Source organism: Corapipo altera, unplaced genomic scaffold (assembly GCF_003945725.1).
Source record: "Corapipo altera isolate COAL_440 unplaced genomic scaffold, ASM394572v1 2b, whole genome shotgun sequence".
NCBI classification, from domain to species: domain Eukaryota; kingdom Metazoa; phylum Chordata; class Aves; order Passeriformes; family Pipridae; genus Corapipo; species Corapipo altera.
This window is the reverse complement of record NW_020884874.1, coordinates 15,532,265-15,556,128: the sequence shown is the minus strand read 5'-3', so window position 1 is coordinate 15,556,128 and position 23,864 is coordinate 15,532,265. Positions and strand designations below refer to the sequence as shown.

General features: G+C 38.3%; 1 protein-coding gene across 1 annotated transcript in view; it reads right to left on the bottom strand.

The window, feature by feature from the left end:
* NKAIN2 (sodium/potassium transporting ATPase interacting 2) overlaps positions 1-23,120 on the bottom strand; it is a 301,830-nt gene extending 278,710 nt beyond the window's left edge. The window contains exon 1 of the mRNA XM_027632229.1: positions 22,983-23,120. The gene's annotated coding sequence lies outside the window, so the exon portion shown is untranslated. The remainder of the gene's footprint in view (positions 1-22,982) is intronic.
* Between the last annotated feature and the right edge of the window lie 744 nt (positions 23,121-23,864).

The following is a 23,864-nucleotide window of genomic DNA, read 5'->3' as shown; positions in this document are numbered from 1 at the left end:
CAAAGTAACGAAACAGTGATATTCCGTACTCATTTTTTTCTTCCAAAAGGGTCCTTAAACTTTTTGAGAAAAAGTTAGAAATTAATATTCAGTTATGCATGGCATTTTATGGGATGCAATTTTTATTAGAGTAAAATTGAGGTCATATATAATTTAATTACAACAAAATTCTCCGCATTTGGTAAAAGCAGAGGCAAATTTTTGGACGTGCTTATTCTAGAAGGATATATAGAATTATACAAATAGCAAAAGAAAACTTGCTATTGGAGAAGCATTTTAAAATAAGTAGCTCATCAAAATGCAACTATTTATTGCTTAAGATGTTGTTTATTCTCTGGATTAGTTAAAGGAAAGAAATAGAATTTCAATTACAGCTGTTATATGCTATGTATATTAAAAGCTTTCCATTTTCACTGGTGACAACCACAGTATGCACACAACTATTTACTTAAAACCTTTCATGAGGAATGGATTATAGCATTTCTCCTTCTGGAAGACATAAATATTTCATGTCTAGCTCAGGAAAACTTCAAATAGTTAAACTCTTAACAATATCATTCTCCATTCACTTACCATGCTCCTTCTCACAGAGATTTTACAGCAGGGAAGCCTTATAAGGGTGAGGAACAGTTTTCACTGTAGTAGAGCATATTCATTGTATGCCTTAACCTTCTGAATGTCTCCTTGTCATATAGTTTTCTTAGTTTTGGCTCATGTAATTAGAAGCATAACTGAAACCAGTGCATTCTAGCTTCAAAGGGAGATTTATTAAGACAGAGCTCAGCATGGCTCTATTATCATAGAAGTACGGATTGATTTAGGTTGGAAAAGACCTCCAAGATCATTGAGTCCAACCTTTAACTGATCACCATCTTGACAACTAGACCACGTGTCTTAGCTTAATGAGACAAAGTGTTTGCTATGGAGGGCAGGAACCCCACTGGGGTATAAAAGAAGATTCCTCCCTCAGGAGAAATTCACCCAGTTTTAAGGAAACATTTGTTCATTTGGCCCCAAGAAATTAAAACAGTGATACAATGATAGTATTGCATTACTACTTTATGTGTTGTCTGCTAAGAAAATAGTAATCCTTTTCTATGATAGGCTGATCAGTTAACTAGTTCTAATGGGCACTAGGCCTTTGAAGATTGACGTAAAAAAATAGTATCCTACTAAACTACTAATTTCCATATTTAAGTTCTCAAGAAACCTTTCTAAGTGTAAATGTTTCTTAATAAGTGAGTAGAAATGGTTCCAAGTATCAGGGAAATGAAACATCAAGCTACTCACAAACATATTAATGAATATTCCTGGCTGTCTTAACGCAGCTGTCATTGACATTCAGCACTCACTGCTCACCATGGAGCTTCAAATAGATTACATAAAAAAGATGGAGAGACAGATGATAGATTACTCATTGAGAGTCAATCCCTACAGGGAGAGGGTTTACACTTCTCTGATTTTTGTACTCCCTCATGATAAAGGTTACACTGTAAAGAAGTGGAAACTGTCCTCCCATTCAAGTAATGGCAGGATCTGACTGTGACCACTTTGATAGATTTAAATGAAATGGGAAGCATCAAATGTTATAGTTACCTAGTCTAAGACCTCAAAATGGAAAAAAATCCCCCACAGGATACTTAACACCATAGCTATGCCAAAACCACCCTTTCCCATTAGACAAAATGAGATTTGACATTTTAGGGGTTTTTTTAAGTTGTATTGGAGACAAAAGAATCCCCAACAAACTAAACTCAAATTACTTAAAAAGATAACTAAATAGAGGTCAAGAAAATAGCCTTTTAATGCAGCACCAGCCTAGGAAGTATAGGAGCAATTCAGAGCCTGTAGAGCCTTAAATCTTTTTCCCTCATATCTCAGCTGAATAGTCTACTTTCTACTTTCACCTACTAGCCTCCCCACATAGCTAGATTTGAATTATCTTGGTAGAAAGTAATTCATTCCCAAAACAAATATATTATTATGTACAATTTAAACTGTAATAAAATCAGACTTCTAGCAATAGCAACAAGACAAATGAAAAATTCTAGTGAGTGTGAGCTACTTTGTTTTTGTCATAAGTTAAACTCATGGTTCAATTAGCAGTCATCTTCATCTTGAAGCATTCCTATCTCTAGTTGGATTTCACAGAGAGACAGACTAATGTAAGCAAATCCTAATCATTAATGTAAACAAATGCCAGTTTCTGTGAAAATCTACCTTACTGGTAGCAAAAGCAAGTGGTCAAATTGATTGTGCTAAACCTGGATAGTTGCTAGATATCAAAGCTGCTAGGGGACATCTGAATTAAGTGTTTTGAGAGCAAAGAAACATACTGAAATATTTTGCCATTCAAATAATGAGAAAATACTTATGTACTATTAAGCAACTAATTCAAAAATAGTATCAGTCTAACACAGTGCTTTTTAATCCAAAAATACTGTCAGTACAACATACTGTTCTCTAATATATCCTTAACTCCCTTGGAGTCTGTGACAGGAGTACTTCAGATCTCTCATCACTAGGACAATATTTTGCAGCTCATCTCATCAGCACAGTTTTAATGACCTGAGGAATATATAAATGTGAAACTTACAGAGTCTAATGGTTTGTCTGGAATATATATGTATAAGACAATATTCAGATACTGGACTCAGTCAAGTTCAACATGTACCACCCTATCTAAACAGGACTCGAATTAGCAGGGAATATGTGAGCCTTAGGAAGTAGTAATTATGCCAAGGAGGCAGACAAATAAAAACAAAAATTAAAAAAAAACCCAAAACTTAAAAAAAAAAAAGGAATAAAAAAAGTGGCTATCCCATTTTGCTTGTAGAGATAGGACTGAAAACTTAAATTTCCCGAATGCAACAACAGAAGGTGCTGAAAGATGCTACCCTTTATTCTAGGAACTTATTTTGTGTGGTATATCTAGCATGAGAGTCCAACAGGGACATGAAGGTTCATATGAGGATTAAAAGAAATGTAGAAGAACTGAAGACAAAAAGTTCAGAGAGTTGAACTCTATAATTTGAATTGAAGGATAATTATAATTGAAGGATAATTTTTACAGATAGGTTAAACAGAGCATGGGTCCATAGGCAGCAGAACTGTGCAGACTCCATTTTTGAGAATGGGAACTGAGTAGATAATTTGCACCACAGCGAAGTCCAGGAGACCACAGATGGCAGTGCATCTAATTACTGCCCAGACACAGTATACATTAAGGAGCACGAGATCTAATACAGGCTCCTAAGTTATGAGAATGCTGAGAACATTCATTAATTTTTGTAACTCCTAAATGAAGGTTTTCTATAGAAAAACAAGGCCAAGAATAATACAGTGTGATTAAGTCCATATTCTATTTTGTTTACATTCAAGACAAGAAAATTTTAGTTTTGGGATCACTTTGGTGACACAAACTCTTCTAAAGACAACAAAAAAAATCCTCACAGATTTCAATGTGTTTCAATCCTCATGATTTTCAATGCCAGCACTTACTTGGCACCTCTGTTTCCCAGACGACAGGAAGGGATAAACCGGAGAGTCCCACTGCTTCTACCAGTGAAATGAACGCGAGTCTTAGGGGAAGGCAACATTGTATTTAAAATTTCGAGTCATTGTCATGCATGAACATACCCAACACTAATCCGACTTAATCAGAGCTTTTTAGTTTCTACAAACTCTCAGTGGTATGGTTTGTGCAAGAATCTTGCTATTATGCCCATCTTTTAAAGTCCATGGAGTGTAAATCACAGCACAGAAGGATCAAAATTTCATGATCATTTTGCTGGGTTTGATGTCATCTAACATACAGACTTTACCTTCCAGTTCTAAAAGGATGTCAGTGGCTGCGCTTCAGATATTACAGCCGTATTATTTAACTTTACATAATCTCTAGTTACATTATTTACTATTTTTCACATCAGGCTTACAAAACAAAAATTAAACATATATGTTTAACATTCATATATTGACAATTTTTCTTAACAAGTAGTGTAGTACTGCATTTTTATAAGTAAATTCTCGAGAGTGGAATTGTTTATTTACAGCTGTAAACAGTGTATGCTTTTCTAAGGTCAGTCCATCTAGGGTTTTTTAGTCAACATGTGGATTCCTTTTTTTTAAATCCTAAGACTTTCCTGTGACTTGCTGTAAGTTCAGAGTGGGCTGGATTTTATTTCCATTTTGGTTTTCTTTTTTACATTATACATTTTTGCACTTTTATTAGAGATTGCACCTACTTAATTATAATATTGATTACTGAATTTCTGTGGTAAATCTAATTCCTGTGCAGTATACTGAATAGACCTAAATATCTGGAAAAATACATGATGCTTTGTTTATTTGTGGTCTTATCTGCATCTGAGCTGAAATCCAAACTGTTGATCAGTGCCCATTTTCAGAAGTTTTTGTGGCCATAAGTAAAAACTGACCATTTTTAGAATCTGTTATGTTAGAATTCAAATAGCAAATGGTAATAAGTCAGTGTCATAAAGTCATGTCAAAGAGCCTTCTCACACAGAAACAGCAAAATATCTTAGAAACAGACATGTATCACAAAAGTGTGCTTATTCACATCGCATCTATACTTCTGTGAATTTAACAATGACATCTTTATGAGAAAAAAACCCACTGTCAGTCAACCTAAGACATGCAGGCAAAACCACTAATATTGGTAGTAATTAAAGTCATTACAAGGGTAAGTCTTTCAAGACTGAAATTGGATCTTAATTTTTTACAGAATCAAGTACATGAAGATGAAATACAAAATTTGCTTAACTTGCCCAATTAGAGGTGTAGAACCCAGAACCTTTGTATCATTTATATCACTAAACCCATTTCAAATGTATGAATATGTATTTCAGCAAGATAAAAGGCAGAACAGTTCTTGTTTCACAGAAAGTAGAAGTAGTGGGTAGGTAAACCCAAATTTATAAATAAAATCAGTGACACACTTGTCTCAACACTAAATTTCAAACAGAAATTTCCTCTTCAAGCAGATACGAAATTAAATATGCAGAGTGATAGTGCCACAGTCTATGAGTAACTTTTTGGCATTTAGTCATGATGGAAGAATTTTTAAGATTACTTTAGATCTTGACTAGAAAAGCCAAACTGATTAACAGCAAACTGCTAAACTAAATGATAGCAACTTAAAATTCATTATTTTCTTTTCAAATGCATCATCAATTCAAACTATTTAACAAAGAACACATGGCTGCAATAATTTTGTTTGTTTATGCATTAATTACAGAATGCTATCCTTTAACAAAAATTTTTGTCCAAGGACCAACATCTATAATCTTCCAAAACATGGTGATTTAATAAACTTGAAAACTTTTGTAACTATTTTTGATGAGTTCTTCATTTTTCTGGTTGGACAGTAAACCCATAAGCTAAATATTAACTTTTTTTTTGTGAGCCATAAAGTAAAGAAAAGCAAAACCACTCATTGGTCTCAGAGCAAAAGCAGCACAGAATCTTTAAGTGGCTTAATGGTTGACAAAAGCAGCATGAAAACCAAAACTGGTTATGTCTCATTCACCCAAAATTGATACTGAAATCAATTAAAACAGCTGCAGAGCTTAATATAATAAATAAGTAGGAATCTAACAAACACTATGAATGTAAATAGCTAAGAAATTACAGCTAGAAACCAAATTGAGCAGCAGCACCATTGGTAGCTCAAATTAGTATGGAGGGAATCATGGCATTCACTTGTAAAACTACAATGTTACTTTACTAGACTTGTTTAGAAGTAAAATTTATATTGATATGCAAAATTCTGTCCTTAGAGGCATTTATAATTCAAATCATACCTGCTGAGTTCACAGTACATAAAATGCTACTTCACTATGATCTAACCAACATGAATGTATGTAGCATTAACATTTATGCCTAATATACATAATAACCCATAGAACAAACAGCAATAAATAGTGCCCTTGACAGCTAAATTATAGAAATAGGGAGCAATGGAAATTTTGGAACATGTTTAGTAGTGCATTTTACAACTGTACTCATTGTTTATCTTGCCATTCAGTGTAATTCAGAAACTGTATCTTTACTGGTAATGGTACTCACAGCAACAGGCGAAGCTTGAAAAAAGTACAGTGCTCTGTTTCTTGTGGAGCTTCAGGAGTTGAAAAACATAATGAAAACATTAAAAATTTTAAAAGGTAAGTACAGATGGGAAGAGAAAAACATCTTTGAAGTTCTGAAATGGAGATTTGTGACAAGATTTACAAATTATTTTTATGTAGATTGTTGTTCAGAAGGAAAAAAAACAAACCACATTTGGAATATAACTAAAGAAAATCATCTCCATCTTCTCTCAAAATCGAAAATGGAGATTTGTAAATGAATAGAGTAGTATAGCTTTGTGTGATTCTCAATGCACCTTTCTTAAAGCATAACCTCAGGGTGACAATGAAGCTCACAAAAAAGAAAGACACATTTCCTAGAAAAAAAAAAAGTGTGGGAAAAAAATATAAGGATGGACTCCAGGTACTGTCAGGTCATCCTTTGTGAATTTATAAAACAACTATGACTAAAGTTTACTTCACTTGAATTATGAGACTGTGTGAACATAATCAGTTGGCCAAAACAAGAACTTGGTTTCAGTACAGCACTGATAAGTAATGCTGTGCAGATTTCATTTAATTTAAAGTGGACAACTTCATTTTAGCTACATGCCATACAATGCCGTTTTAAATATACATGTAGAGATTGGTGGCTGAATTAAGGTGAAGAGAATAGAGGGAGACATAGACAGAAGTACAGAAGGAGCTGGAAAAGAAAGAGGAGGAGGAGCAGAGCTGTTGCTACATGACAGTACTCCAGATCAAGCCCTGAACTTGTAGCCTGTTGCAAAGGAAAAGCAGCAGTGGAATGTGAGATTTGGACAGGTAGCCTGGACCAGAGGTAATGTTTTCTGTTCTTTTCTAATGTGTATTTCATTGTGCTATAAGCTGTTAATTAAAATAAATTCATCTATTATTGGAAGGAGCACAACTATGAGTCACAGTAGCCATTGAATTATCACTAAGAAAGCTTCAGGCATCAGCAAACTTTTCCCTTGCTGAAAGAATGTGCTGGTTTTGGCTGTTTTCTTCACAGTAGCTGGTATGGAGCTATGTTTTGGGTTGTAGCTGAAAACAGTGTTCATAATCTAAAGATGTTTTTATTGTTACTGAACAGTGCTTGCACCCTGTCAAGGCCTTTTCTGCTTCTCACAACAACCCACCAGTGAGGAGGCTGGGTGCGCACAAGAAGTTGGGAGAGGACACAGTCAGTACAGCTGATCCCAACTGATCACAGGAATATTCCATACCATATGACATCATGCTCAGTATATAAAGTGGTAGAAAGAGGGAGGAAGATGGGGATGTTCCGAATGATGTCATTTGTCTTCCCAAATAACTGTTAGGTGTGATGGAGCTCTGCTTTCCTGAGGATGGCTGAGTTCCTACCTGCCTTTAGGAAGCAGTGAATGAATTCCTCATTTTTCTTTGCTTGCACATGTAGATTTTATCTGTTGACTGTCTTTATCTCAACCCATGAATTTTCTCACCTCTACCCTTCTAGTTCTCTACCCCATCCCAGCAGGGGGGAGTGAGCATTTGGCTTTATAGGACTTAGCTGCCAGCTGGGACAGAGAGATACTTTCCAAAGACTGTTTTATCATTTTTTTTTTCTTACTGAAGTATTCCACACTGTAAGGTAGCTGTGATTCAAATCTTTATTCCTAGAGTTTATAGAGAATTTGAGGCATTTTTTTGTTTGCAGGATGCATTGGACAAAACACTGGCTTGTAATGAGAAAAATGGGTTCACATGCTGATCTGTCTCAGCCTTTCCTCTGATACTCAGAAAACGTCTCAGACTTTTAGTTTTTCAGTTCCCATGGTGTAGAGCAGTGGAGGGGGAATACTTTCCTATCTCAGTAGTGTGGCATGAGGACAGAGACATTAAAACTCTGAAGTGAACAGAAAGCTTTCTGAAAGCATGCTGTAACAAGTATACAAGATAAAAAGATAGATCTATGACCTCTTAGACAAGCATATGTCAGCAGTAATTGATATATGCCAACTAGAAAAAAATACTAAATAAACACTGGGAAAATCCACAGTAACATGTATAGGAGCAAGTATGGGAAATATAAGGAAATCTGATTACTCTAGATACAAAAAAACATTTAGCACTGAACTGCAAAGGTCATCTCAGAGCAGTGGAAACATTACCTTGCTTGATTTTTAATCATCTCTAGCTGGCCAAAGCTCCTGGGTGCTTGAGAGAATTTTAATGCTTTCCACCACAGTTTAGGTAGCGGTAGCAAACACCAAGGATTTTGTCTCTAATCTCTTCCTTTAAGTATCTGTCTAAAGACTTCATCAGCTAAGTCATTCATTCTCCATGATCTTTATAGTATTTCAACTAAAAAAGTGCCAATTAGACATTATTTTAACAGAAAGAGCTACTAGTTCTTATAAAAAGAAAAAAAAACCCAACTCCCCAAAAAACAAACCACAAAACCTACTGTGGAATAAAACCCACTTGTCATTATGGTGACAAACCAGAGGATTTATTCCAAAGAAAGGGAAAATGAGAAACTTCATGTTTTGGCTTCTTTCCAGACTGAGTTCTCTGGTTTGAATGAAAATAAAATATTTGTTATATATTAATAGCAATTGTACATGGAACTGTACTCCTCAGTGTACAGTCCCCAGAAAACCATCTTCCTTTTCTGTGGAATGGATGAGGGAGAGACATTTTGGATGACCACTTTTTAAATGGGAATACAATTCATTCAAAGAGGATAAAAGCACTGGGAAAGGATGAATATAGCTGAATTCTACACCAGTCAAACCTGCTATGAGACTAATAATTGAGGATTTAAATTAAAAATATCAGACAGTTTCATGCACTGAACAGGTTCCGCATAATATTTCCTGGAAATCAATACTGTACTTAATTATATCATGAAATTATAATCTTTCATCTTCTAATACTCAACAAATATATCACTTTAAAAACAGTATTAGCTAAGTATCTTCAAATGGACTTCTTATAATGGAAAACTTTAAAAAAAAAAATCTGAAAATTAATGAAAATCCGTTTCAGTCTGAAAGAAAACAAAACTCCAAGCAGAACACTTACTGAAGTAAATTCTATCCTGGAGTCTTGTCCAGGGTGTGTTTTGCCATATTTTCTGAAAACATATCAAATTAATTTTCAGAAATCAGTGGTTCTAAGAACATAATAGATCTCTTGTTCAAATAAGTGAGAAGAGTCTATTGTGTTTTCAAAATGTTTACTATTTAAGAAACCTCTTGGAGTCTGGCAGTTTCTCCTTAATTATCTAAATTAAACATCCAGAGGGCTAGTACACTTTTTCTCTTTAGAACTCTGTTTTCTGACAGTAGGGGACTTCTGAGAAAATAATGTCCTACACAAAACTTAGGAGAGTCAGAGGCTAAGGATCTCTTATCTGGGATTCCTTTTTATGTCTTGACTAGTTTTCTGATCAACAGGGTTTTGTTTTGTTTTTTTTCTATTGTGCTTTCTTAGAGCTGGTAGACTAACTGTCTGGGTACTCTTTAATCTTCAAAGAATATTTTACACTTTCCATAATTTCCTTTAGATTATTCTTTGTACCTCAATGCCTCACACCTAAATATGTCCCAGTGAAGAGAGCAGATGAAAGTAGTCAAACTTCACCCAGACAATCAGAAAAAAATTACTTTATTCTAAATAGTATTAGAATATTAAAATCAAGAGCCAAAAAGGGGCAGAAAATGCAGAGAAATTTACTGTAGAATGTCTTCTTTCATCTACTTCCATACAGTCAAGACAAATGCACTCTGTGTAATACTATACTGAAGTGATTCTCAGACATATTTGCCCAAGACTCAGCTGAATCTCCAGGGTTTAAGAACATGAAATCCACTGAGATCTTTTGCAAGTTGTCAAAATATTTCTAAAAGGAGATGTCAAAAGCCCAGTGTCATCAAAGCCTAGACTAATTTTCTGGACTGATTATCAGGTAAAAAAGAAGACCATCTGTTTTAAACTTTTATTTAATTTATAAACTAACTGATGATAAACACAAAGAAAGAATTGGGCTTTGACCGCTGGAATACTTAAACTTTTCCTTGATTAAGTTCTGTATGTGTGTAAGGCATTAGACTCAAAATTTGGACTACTCGAACTCCAAGAGCTATGACACTGACCATCAGGCTACTGAGTAACTTCTACTCCCTTCAAATTCCCAGCCCTACCCTAAAGCAGGCTAGATTCAGTTACTAAAGTAAACTGCGGAGTCTGTCCTTTTAAATAAAAATGAAACCATATTTAAATCCACAACATACTAAAATCTAATCTTTTATCACAACAGTAACAAAAGCACTCTATTAAACAGCATATCTCCCTGCGAAACAAAATCCCTTTCAACATATGTTGTTTAAAGTCCAAAGGGCAGTCTTCTGCTTACATCCCTACTGATTTTTCACAGCATCTGCCAGAAGTGAGAAAAACCCTCCAATAAAATAGCAGTTAGCAAAGTTTACAAAGGTCATTCTATGGAGGTAGCATCAGTAGTGAAAGGACAGACTATAAAAAGAATCACAAACTCTACTCTTCTGTGACATCCAAATTGTATCAGTAATGTTTTATAACAATTTGTAAGAGAAAAAGTTGTAATAAGATGCTCTTGCTCCAGGTATTTCTGAACATGGAGATATTTCAGAAAACCCTGATGAGATCTGAAAGAGAACTACTGTAAAGGTGACCAGAATAAAGGATACATTTTAAGAAGATGAGATTTGACAAACAGCAAGCATTCCTCAAACAAAATATTTAGTATAAATTCTGTAATGAAAAGAATGTTAAAAATATTGAATACTTACCATGGAAAGTGCTACAGAGAATTCATGTTGCTATTCATGGCATGAAAAGCACTTCAAGAAAATGCCTCTGTGCAGTAAATATTATACCATAAAATACTAGTGTTTCATCTAGCATCAATTTATCTGGCATAACAAAAATTAAACCATGAATGAAATTTGAGGTTCAGGGTGGAGGTGGATTCTCTAGCACTGTAATATTCTTAATTCATATTATGATTTGGAGTTTTAACAGAGTGTTCCAAACATGACTCGGCAAGGTTTACTACTGGTTGTTTAAGTTTTCTATTTTTAGTCTGTACTTTTTTTGTTTGTCCTCATACACTTGGTCATGCACTTTGAACTTCAAAGCTTTTTCTTACTTCTATACAATCCTATGCTGCATTATACTTTTAGCAATTTTATTTCTTAGTTTACTTCATCAGACACAACCTCTCACAGAGATGTTTATTTTAGTTAACCATGTCTACTAACTAGCTATATGAGTGTGTTGTTTCTCCTTTACTTTGTCTTCTTTTTGACTTTATGGGGATTCTAAACTATGAACAATATTCTAATCCCTCATCCCTGGAAGTGTTCAAAAAACATGTAGAGGTGGTGCTTCAGGAGATGGTTCAGTGTTAGGTAAATGGTTGGAATCAATTACATTAGAGGTCTTTTCCAACCTTAATGATTCTATCATTCTACAATTTTTGCCCAAGATGAGGATTAGTAAAAAAATTTTTTTTCTTGATATTTCCTGAGGCATCATGACCACTGATATTGTAGTCACTGTATGACTCGAATATAATTATGTTTTAACAAACTTACCTGATTTTCTTTCAAACTCTCTACATGACTAATTTTTAATCAACAGAACCGAGAATAAAATGAGTTAATACTGAGGAACTATTTTGTCTAAATTTGACCTGAACATTTGGATGAGTGTACCATTAGCAAATTTGCAGATGACATCAAGTTAGGGGGGCATGTTGATCTGCTGGAAGGCAGGAGGGCTCTGCAGAGGGACCTGGACAGGCTGGAGAGTTGGGCTGATTTCAATGGGATGAGGTTCAACAAGGCCAAGTGCCGGGTCCTGCACTATGGCCACAACAACCCCATGCAGCACTACAGGCTGGGGATAGAGTGGCTGGAGAGCAGCCAGGCAGAGAGGGACCTGGAAGTTTGGATTGACAGGAAGCTGAACAGGAGCCAGCAGTGTGCTCAGGTGGCCAAGAAGGCCAGTGGCATCCTGGCCTGGATCAGGAACAGTGTGGCCAACAGGACTAGGGAAGTGATTCTTCCCCTGTACTCAGAGCTGGTGAGGCCACACGTGGAGCACTGTGTCCAGTTCTGGGCCCTTCAGTTCAGGAAGGACATTGAGGTGCTGGAGCAGGTCCAGAGAAGAACAACAAGATTGGTGAAAGGACTCGAACACAAGTCCTGTAAGGAGAGGCTGAGGGATATGAGCTTGTTTAGCCTGGAGAAGAGAAGGCTCAGGGGATACCTCATCACTCTCTACAAGTACCTGAAAGGAGGTTGTAGCCAGGTGGGGGTTAGTCCCTTCTCCTAGGCAGCTATCAGTAAGACAGGAGGGCATGGTCTTAAGCGCTGTCAGGGGAGGTTTAGGTTGAATATTAGGAAGAAATTTTTTACAGAGAGAGTAATCAGGTATTGGAATGTGCTGCCAAAGGAGGTCATGGATTCTCCATCTCTGGAGGTTTTCAAGATGAGACTAGATGTGGCACTTAGTGCCATGGTCTAGTAACCACGGCAGTGTTGGATCAAGGGTTGCACTTGATGACCTCGGAGGTCTTTTCCAACCCAGTTGATCCTATGATTCTATGATTCTATGATTCTATTTAGACGTAGGTAGAACTTTCCATAATGGTCATAATGGTGTAACTTGAAACTGGAAGAGGACCTCTGTTTTTACTTTCCCAAGTGTAAGAACATCTTAATAAGCATACAATTCTCAAATAAAATAGCTATTTTGTCCTCCCTGTTTAAGGTACATACAGTGCTAAATCCCTGGAATTCTAATATCTGAGGAAATTACTATTCTGTCAACATTTTCTTTTATTGCTTGTCATTGAGATACCTCTCTTTTTTGTTCTGTTTTAACTTTTCCAGTGGGTAGATACCTATTTGGATTATCTCCAACTTTTAAGACATTGCTTAAGTTTTCACTGACACAGATTTTTCTACTAACATGGAAATATAACCTCTGTGATCACAGACTTCCTGGTTGATCTGGCTTGTAAGTACTAAAATATAAATCACATAGCATCTCAATATTTTCAACCTGAGTACAACAAATAAATACTGGAAATTTTTACACTGAGAACAGCACGGATAATGAAAAAATGTTTTCTACAAGTACCATTTCCAATTTAAATGGATTTACTTCAGTCTTGTTCAGCTTGCTTTCTGGTTCATATTCAGCAAATATGTTAGTAAATAGAGTGACAGAATATCCCCAAAACATAATCATTCTGTTGCTGGTGTTACTGGTATTTGCAGAAACTAAATTCTGATTTTTCAAACTCATTAATGCCAGAAATACAAGTTTAAGGGGCTGGTCTTCTTTGAAAGAAAAGTAGATATAATATCTACTTTTTACATAGCTAAATGTTTTGTCGCTTAATTTACAAAGGAAATTACCAGAAATCTATGTTGAGCATTAGAAATAATGTACTCATTAACTAGATTCATTGAAATACAGAACTGCATATATAGATATGAAGACACAAACAAGAGACATAGACAAGGTAGAGATGTTTAATTCATTCTTTGCCTCTGTCTTCAACATGGATGATGGACCAAGGCGGTCTCAGTGCCCTGAGCTGGTGGACTATGACTGCAAGAATGCTCAACTCCTGGTGGACCCAGAACTTGTGTGGGATCTGCTGCTCCAGCTGGATCCCTACAGATCTGTGGGGCCTGGTGGGATTCCTCTGAGAATCCTCAGGGATAGCTGATGTCATGGCAAAGACTATCTCAATGATTTTTGAGTGCTCTTAGGAACCCAGGGAGGTTCCAATTGACTGGAAGTTGACTAACATTGTTCCAATTTTCAAGAAGGACAAGAAGGAAACTACAAGCCTGTCAGTCTCTCTTCAGTTCCCAGTAAAATCATGCAGAAGATTATTCTGGGAGGTATTGAAAAAAACCTGGAGGACAAGGTAGTCATCCGTTACATCCAGCATGGCTTCATGAGAAGAAATTCCTGCTTGTGGAATCTGATTTCCTTCTATGACATGGTAACCCATCTAGACGATCTAGGAAAGCCAGTAGATGTAATCTTTTTGGACTTAGTAAAGCTTTTGATGCTGTCTCTCACAGTATCCTACTGGACAAAACGTTCAGCAGACAGCTAGATAAACACATCATGCAGTGGGTGAGCAACTTGCTCATGGGTCAGGCACAAAGAGTTACAATGAACGGGGTAAGATCAGGCTGCATCCAGTCACTAGCGAGGTTCCGCACAGCTCCATCCTTGGCCCAGTTCTCTTCAACATCTTCAGAAGTGACTTGGATGCAGTGCTCAAAGGAATACTAAGCAAGTGTGCTGCAGACATCAAATTGGGAGGAGCTGTCAACTCCTTCAAGGGCAGGAAGGCCCTGCAGGGAGACCTCAGCTAATGAAAGAGATGGGCCATCACCAACCAAAGTTCAACAAGGGCAAGTGCCAGATTCTGTACCTGGGATGGGGCAACCCTGGATATATGTACAAAATGGGGAAGGAGATGCTGGAGAGCAGTGCTGGAGAGCAGTGCTGGAGAGCAGCACTGTGGAAAGGGCCTTGGGGGTCTGTCGTGAATTGAGGTGGCTGGGTTTTTTGGTAGCAGGGGGGGCTACATAGGGTGGCTTCAGTTAGAAGCTGCTAGAAGTTTCCCCCCCAATTAAGCCAATGATATCTGGTTACAGGAAGGACTTCCTGCTGCTGGCTAAGGGAGAGCCAATAATCACGCCTCAGTGATAACATATTTAAGAATAAGTTGCGCAGAAGAATTTTTGAGCCAGGAGAGAGCTAACTGAAGCTCCTGGGTGGCCCTGCCACCTCCCCTGCCACGGGGGGTGAGGGAGTGGCACGGCAGCAGCCCAGCCCAGGCCTCTCGGCACCTAGCCTGGAGCAGGTAGTGGCAGCCCTTGCAAAGAGGCAGCTGGGGCCGGGGCATGCACCCCTGTGGAGAGTGGCCCCACAGCCCCCCAGGCCCACCCCACAAGCCGCTCGTGCTGCTCTTGGCAGTGCCGACCGAGCCAAGCGGCAGCCCCTGCGAAGGGGCGGCAGGGGCCAGGGCTGGGGTCAGGGCTAGGGCCAGGGCATGTGGCCCCACGGAGAGCGGCCCTGCAGACCCCGGGCCCGCTTTGCGAGCAGCTCATGCTGGAGCCTGTCCTGCCCAAGGAGTCAAACAGCGCTGACAGCACCAAAGCCCTTAAGGTGAACTGCAAGGGGTGGGGGTGGGAGTGTGCCCCACGGGCAAGGCCAGGGTGGCAGAGTGGCCCCTGTCGGCAGGCACTGCCCTCCCTTCCTCCCCGCCTGAGTCAAGCCGGGTCAGGGCCGGGGCGGCCCGACGCGGTGCAGTCAAGCCCATGCTGGAGCAGATGGATGCATGGAAGAAGGCCTTACCCCCATGGAAGGCCCAGGATGGAGCGGAGTCCTTCGAGAGACTTGTGGCCCGTGGAGAGGGAAATCCATGGGCAGGTTATTCCTGGGTAGGACTCATGGTCCTGTGGAGGATCCACACCAGTACAGATCATCCTACGAAGGACTGTATCCTAGGAAGGACCATCGGGGTGCAGAGACCCCCCTCCTGCACCTCAGGGAGAAGTGACACTCGGGACAGTAGATATGGAAGAACTACTGCCTGAGGGATGGACCCACGTTGGAAAGGTGCATCAAGGATTGTTACCCCACGGAGCAGGGGAAGGACTCAGAGCTGTGCGCCCCCCCTGTAACCCACAGTGAGAATTGTGGTGAAGCAGGCTGTCCCCCTGCAGCCCATGGAAGAGTGACCTACAGAACAGTAGATTTGGAAGACCTGTTGCCTGAGGGATGGATTTGTCCCCCTGCACTGCTGCAGGGTGAGGAGGGAGAACATGGAAGGAAGGAAGGAAGGGTGGGTGGAAAGTGTGTTTAAGACTGTTTTTTTCTCACTCTTTAGATCTTATCCTGTTAGTAATAAATTTTAGTATTAACCCCATGTTGAGTTTGTCTTGCCTGTGTGACCTCTCCCAGCTCAGAGTGACTCTTGTGGGTGCCTAGAATTCGGCAAGGTCAACCCATGACAGGTCTTGGTCAGTGGCAAGTTGAATATGAGCCATCAGTGTGCCCTGACAAACAGGAGGGCCAATCATGTCCTGGGGGCACAGGCAAAGCATCGCCAGACAGTCGAGGGAGGTGATTGTCCCACTCTGCTCTGCACTGGTGTGGCCTCACCTTGAATATTGTGTGCAGTTTTGGGCACCACAATATAAAAAAGGCATTAAACTATTAGAAAGCATCCAAAGGAGGGCCAGGAGGATGGTGAAGGGTCTGGAGAGGAAGCTGTATGAGGAGTGGCTGAGGTCACTTGGTCTGTTCAGTCTAGCCGAGACCTAGCAGAGATCTCATTGCAGTCTTCGACATCCTCATGAAGAGAAGCAGAGGGGCAGGTATCGATCTCTTCACTTCATGACCAATGACAGGACTCAGGGAAATGACTTGAAGCTGAGTCAGGGGAGGTTTAGGTTGGATATCAGGAAAAGTTTTTCACACAAAGGGTGGCTGACCACTGGAACAGGCTCCCCAGGGAAGCAGTCACAGCACCAAGCCTGTCTGAGTTCAAAAAGCATTTGGACACCACTCTTAGACACATGGTGTGATTCTTGGAGTGTCCTTTGCAGGGCCAGAAATTGGACTCAATGATCCTTGGGGGTCCCTTCCAACTCAGCATATTCTATGGTTCTATAATTCTATGAACTACTGAAAAAACATTCACATTCATTATTATCCATGAAAAACCACTGAAAGAAGGAACAAACTGAAGACTATCATTATGTGTGCTTGAGCAAACTTGAACAAACAAAACATTTTGCCAATGGTACATTTTGAAACAGAATCAGTATCCTGATTCAGAGTCTCCTGTGACAATCAACAGACAGTGCTGCTACTAAAATGTTCAAGGTCATTTACTTAATTGTACTTATAACATTATTGGGCCTTAGTTCAAAATGATTATGCAGAAAATTATTGCTTATATTCCCAAATTATTATTTGTTCTGAAAAGTTGTGTAAAGCACGGAAGTAGTGTGTGTGACTGTGTGCCTCCTTCTATAAACAAATGTCTACATTTTATTTGTAACACAGTAAATCATCTTATAAGTACAATTAAGCTGAAGCACTGAATGGTTTGTCTCAAAATGGATACAAAAGTGCTTCCTAAGAAAAGAGAGAGCAGGCTCAGGTAGGCCTCTAACTTCAAAAACTTTGTGTCTTGCAATCTGATGAGAACGTACCATTCAATTTAATTTCATCATCCTTTGTATTAAATGGGTTTACATATAAGTTTTTCTCCCAACAGCTATAGAGAAAGCAGAAGTAAAATATGAGGAAGGACTTCTTTACTGTGTGAGTGATTGGACACAGGAACAAATTGTCCTGAGAGGCGGTGGAGTCTCCCTCACTGGAGATATTCAAGAACTGTCTGGATGCAATCCTGTGTAATGTGCTCAAGGATGATCCTGCTTGAGCAGGGAGACTGGACCATATCCCACTGTGATCCCTTTCAACCTGACCCATTCTGTGGTTCTGTGAAAATATATTTTTTAACAATTTCTTTACTGAGCTTGAGTACACACACTTTCTTATTTTAAATAAAACAATTATCTGCAAAATAAATTGAATTAGGTTAATAAGGTGAATTAATCCAAGAACTCACTTATGTGTTAAGCATAAGCATCCTTTTCTTTCATTACAAATATCTGTTTACCTGAAAATTAGTTCTCTTAACAAGATTTAGCAAAACAGTCTTCTGAAATGTTTTCTCACCAAAAATGCTGGCCAAATAATTCTCTATTTGCAAACTGTCTTACTATCTTTAAAATTCAGAAAGGTAGCTCAGAGAGCATGGCTTGGCTTCACAATTTTCTATGGCATGATTACAGTTGTTTGAAAGTCCCTTGGTATGTACATAGGACAGATGAACTGCCGCACATTTTCACATCCTATTTTAAACATTTAAAAAAATGGAAGATAATAAATTACCAATTAAAATGGTCTTAAGCTATGCCAGAGGAGGTTTGGGTTAAATATTAGGAAGAAATTTTTTACAGAGAGAGTAATCAGACATTGGAATGGGCTGCCCAGGGAGGTAGTGGATCCACTGTCCCTGGAGGATTTAAGATGAGACTGGATGTGGCACTGTGTCATGGTCTAGTAACCATGGCAGTGGTGGATCAAGGGGTTGCACTTGATGATCTAGAAGGTCTTTTCCAACCCAGTTGATTCTGTGATTCTGTGACTACAATATACAACTGAAATACTCCAAAACAGATTTGGTAGAGTCAGGGCTACTTTTTATATAGGGCATTAAGTAGATCCCCCTAGGTGTGTTGAGAGATTGAAAATGTCTAGTCTTTAAAAAGAAATGGATTAACTCAGCTATACTGTCAAGTGCCTAATGGTTTGGCAGACTGATGATGCTCAGACATAAGGTAATTGCCTCCTTCTCTCCTTTTTTTTTTTTTTTTTTTTTTAAATGCATATCATGTACCAGTAATAATCTATCCTTTTCTCCCAGACTTAATGTTACCAGGTACAAGGCCGGAAGGGACCTTTAAAGGTCATTTAGTCCCCTGCCATGGGCAAAAATCTTTTCCGTTAGATTAGGTTCCTCAAAGCCCCATCCAACTTGGCCTTGAATACTTCCAAGGATGGGGCATCCCCAGCTACTCTGGTCGATCTATTCCAGTGTCTTACCGTTCTCATTGTAAACATTTTCTTCTTTATGTTCAATGTAAACCTACCCTTTTCAGCTTAAACCTACTGTTCCTTGTCCTGTCAGGACCTCTGTCTTTCTTATTAGTCCCCCTTATATACTGAAAGGTTGCCATAAGTTGTTCCCAGAGCCTTCTCCTCTACAGGCTGATCAACTCCAACTCTCTCAGACTGTCTTCATAGGAGAGATGTTCCATCCCATTGACCGTTTTCATGGCCCTCCTCCGAACCTGCTCTAACAGATCCATGTCTTTCTTGTACTGTGGGCAACAGAGCTGGACACAGTGATCCAGGTGGTGTCTCAGAAGAGTTTAGTATAGGGGGAGAATCACTCTCTTCTTTCTGCTGCTCACACTTCTTTTTATGCAGCCCAGGATATAATTGGCTTTTGGGGCTGTAAGCGCACATTGCTGGCATATGTTTAATTTTTGTTCACTGGTACCCACAAGTCCTCTGTAGGGTTGCTCTCAATCCATTCATCCCTCAGTCTGTACTGATATTGAGGATTGCTCTGACCAAGGTGCAGGAGCCTGCACTTGACCTTATTGAACTTCATGAGGTTCACGTGGGTTCAGTGGTGTCCAGGTCCCTCTAGACAACATCTGTTTCTTCCAGTAAATCAAGTGCATCAGTCAGCTTGGTGTCATCTGCAAACTTGTTGAGAGTGTATTCAGTCTTACTGTCTAGTAAAGTGGGTGGCTCAATGTTATATTGGAAATCAGATATTAAATACTATTGATCCCAGTACCACTTGTTACTGATTTCCAATATGACACTGAGCCACCCACTTCATTCTCTGGGTAAAGCTATCCAGCCACTTCCTTATCCATCTAACCCCCTCCTCCAATTTAGTAGGCAGAATGTTGTGGGGGACCACATCACAAGCCTTACAGAAGTCTAGATAGATTAGATCCATAGTTCTTCCCCTGTCTACTGATGCAGTCACTCCATTGTAGAAGGTCACTAGATTAGTCAGGTGACTAATAATCCATAGCAGAATATGGAACATGCACTGAGCATATCCACATAGCTGTAATCCCTCTATAGAAGAAATGGGGAGAAACTGAGCCTCCAGGTGGAGCCCTATCCAGGTGAAGTGCTTTGCTTCTTTCCAGAGCCCTTAAAAAGTTTCATTGGTATTACCTCTCAGGGACTTTAATACAAAAAACCACCACATTTACATCATAGTTGTTACCCTGGATAATCCTTGTTCCTACTGGAATCCTCATTCTCTGTTTCAGATTAGTGCTGTTAAGCAGTCCTTTTGTCACAATTGTTTTCACCAAAAAAGACTTAATTATTATCTTTTGAAAAGATATCTTTGAAAAGACTTATTCTCACCCTCAGAACAGATGTTTCACCTCCTGCATCAATTGCTCATTTATTGGTTTATGGCTTAAGTTTAGAATCAAAAATCAATGTGTTCTTTCTGAATCTATATTAAGATTAACCACTTTCATGATATTAGACTTTAATTTCCTGTCCTCTTTGTCCACCACAACTCCTGAACCCCATGTAATTTGAACTATATTCCAGTGCCTGAGAAGACACAGTCACTTTTTTCCCTCATCCACTTCTAAACTTCCCTGACATTCTTGAAAGTTCAAGGAGACACTTTCAGTTGTGGTGTTCCATCTGTCTGAAACTTATTTCCTCTTCTCCCTAAGCCATTGAATCATTTCTTTAAACCTCACCTTAAAATCTCCCTGTTCTCTTTAACCTTTAATTCACTTCCAGTGGAAAATATTTTTATGATATCCTTTATGAAGCATGTTCAGTAAAAAGGAATTTTTCTGTAGTCTTGTTGAAGCAAGCTAGACTTGAGGTACTAATGTGACTGGATTAAGGGTTCTGCAGAGTCACTCAAGATAGATTGACCCTTGCAGAATCTATTGAACTCTGAGTATTTATACACACTCTCCTGAAAACCTCATAGCTAGACCCTTGCAGGTTTATAGGTTGTTGTCTTTCTTGTTGCCTTTGAACTCATAACTTTATTCTTGATATCAGATGGCACCACTGATTTATTCTGGGCCCAACACAACTAAATAAAAGGGTGCAGTTCCCTTTTCTCCCCTTCTCTTCCCTGACCAAAGAGAACCGCAATAAAAATGAAAAAAAATTAAAGTACTCCTCTGTTTATCCAACTAAATAAAGGATAAAAATTTCATCAGTGTTTTCTTATCTAAGCAGTCTGTGATAAATGACAGATTCAAGTGTCTATTATAAACTCCGAGCAAGAAAAACAATTTGGTTCTATCCAATTCACCAAAAGGATGCAGAGAGGCAAACGCACAAAGCCAGATGGGTTACACAGTGAAGGTGAGTTCTGGGAAAGATTTATATGAAAATTAATAGAACAGTGTTGCACAAACCACATCACCCAGAAACTTACGCAAATGATCTCAATTTATAAGGTTGGTATTCCTCCTCATTCACAATGCACTTATCATAGTAGTAGGCCATTTAAATCTAACTTGTTTAGTTCAGCTATGCATTTTATATTCATGATCAGTTTTATGCCATGGAATAGTCTTGTGATGGAACATTTAACCCTTTTTCTTTAACTGATATTTGAATTTTGGATATTTATTTTCAAGCTTTTTGTACTCGTCAAAGTACCAGAAATGGAAGAAAACTCTAGTTCACATTCACATGACTCTAGTGTTGTAACTTTAAGGAAATGCAAAATATTTAAGGCTTGCAATATATTTTTCAATATTGATGGTAAATTTTTTGGAATACATTAAATTTTGTGCTTGCATAAAGACATTGCACATGTGGAAGCACATTTTCTGCATATAGGAGATTGCAGAGATAGAAACACAGACAAAAATATTAATGTACTTCTCTTAGCATCAAAGTAATGCAATATGGATGGTAGCAGAGAATACAAGTGAAATCTTTCTATATTCTGAGTAACCACTGGTATATGAGGGAACAGATAAGAAGAAACAGACTTTGCAGAAGTAGGTGCAGATTCAGTGGAGTTATTGGAGACAAGGGGCAATGGCTTTAAACTGAAAGAGAATAGGTTTAGATTAGATACTAGGAAAAATTCTTTACTGTAGTCTGGTGAGAACCTGAAACATGTTGCCCGAAGAAGTGGTGAATGCCTCATTCCTGGAAGTGTTTAAGATGAGGTTGGATGGGGCTTAGAGCAACTTGGTCTAGTGGCAGGCGTCCCTGCTGGGCTGGAACCAGACAATCTTTAAGCTCCCTTTCAACCCAAATCATTCTATTGTTCTAAGATTTCCTGATTTTCATCTGACATGAAAATATGGTTGTGTATGGGAAAATCTTTTCAACTCTTGTCTGTCTCTGAAATGTATACAACCTTTAAGTGAATTAATAGTTGATTTTGACAGTAATATTGTTATGCAAATCTATTTCTAACAGAAGGTGTTCTGAATGATGGCTTTAAGAGTTGCTGTTATTCTTTCTTTATAGAACTACAAATGGCAAACCCCCCACAAAGTCAGAGAATGAAATGAGGATTAAATTAATACTGCATTGTGCCCGAGTACAGCCATACTAAGTCTTTGTATGACAGGTAGCTGAATAAGGAAAGAAATGGATTAAAAATATTAATTAAGTTCCAAATTCTTACTTTTATACTGGAGACCTAAGTTCATTACTTCTTACCGTACCATCACATTCATTTTCAGGTTGGGCTATAACTTCTAGGAGGCATATAGATAACAGATAGGCACTCTAGCAACAATGGTTAATAAAAATAATGAGTAACTATAATAAATCATGGCTCTTTTGAGGAGGTCCAATGTATCTAGGAAAGTTATGGCTAGCATTTACTCTAGCTCTAAATTCCTCCAATAGTGAGGATGCTGTAATTTCTTAAACTGATTCTACTTCTCGAAAGTTTGTATTGTCATGCAGTTAAGGATCATACTGACTTTCAGCTTTTGTAGGTAGTTACCAGTTGTGTTGCACGTGTCCCAAAAGCATAATAAGTTAATATAAAATGTTACAGAAGAAAATTAATCCAAGATAAGATTTCTATTTGCTTTATGAGCAATACAATTTGGAGCGCTGTTTTATTTGTTTGTTTGTTTTATACATGCATATCAGAATAAGCAAATGAAATTCAGTACTTACTCCTGTTATGTAACGAGGTCTATACTGGATGGTTCCAAATAAGCCAAGTATGACTACAATAATATGTATAAAATTTGCCAGGATAGGTGCCCACTGATAACCAAGGAAGTCAAATATCTGCCTCTCGAGCACAGAAACCTATGATTAAAAATAAAAGCATAAATAGATTAGAACAAACCAGAAAACTATGAATATGAGTGTATTTCCCCTTCCCATACCCAAGATAATTATCCTGAGTTAAAAAATAGTTGTCAGTCATAAAATGAAATGAGTTTACAATGTTTTACCTTCTTGTTTTAATGAAAGCTGCGTTTCTCACTGTTTACGAAGTTATATTCAGTTAGCTAAAATATTCTCATGGACAATTCTACCAAGGTACTATACTGTTCACTAGGATGGTATGTTTGCAGGAGGAGAAACACAAATCACTTTGTTATATACAACAGCAAATGCTATAATGTTCTAGGGTATCGGTGCTGAAAATAAGTGACAGGCTTATGACATCTCAGCTACATTGTTTGCACTTACAACACCATCCTTTAGCCTAGTCCGGTCTCTTTACTTCCACCTTTCCTTGCATTTTGATTTTTTCCTCTTCCCTCTATCCCAGCTATTCTGTCAGTAACCAAATGAACACAACTTTTTGACCTGGATCTCCTGATAATGACTCTAGTTTACCTCCTTCCACGGTCACAAACATCAGCTGAAGTATAAGCTGTTCCCCAAGATTCTAGATAAATAATTTAAAAAATTACTTAAGGGACAACCTCGGGCTGATGACTACTGTTTTCAAGCAATACCATTACAAACAGTAGTAAATGAGTAGTAAATGAGAACTGTTCACCACTGTTCTTGCAACAATATAGTTATGGGAGAATTTTT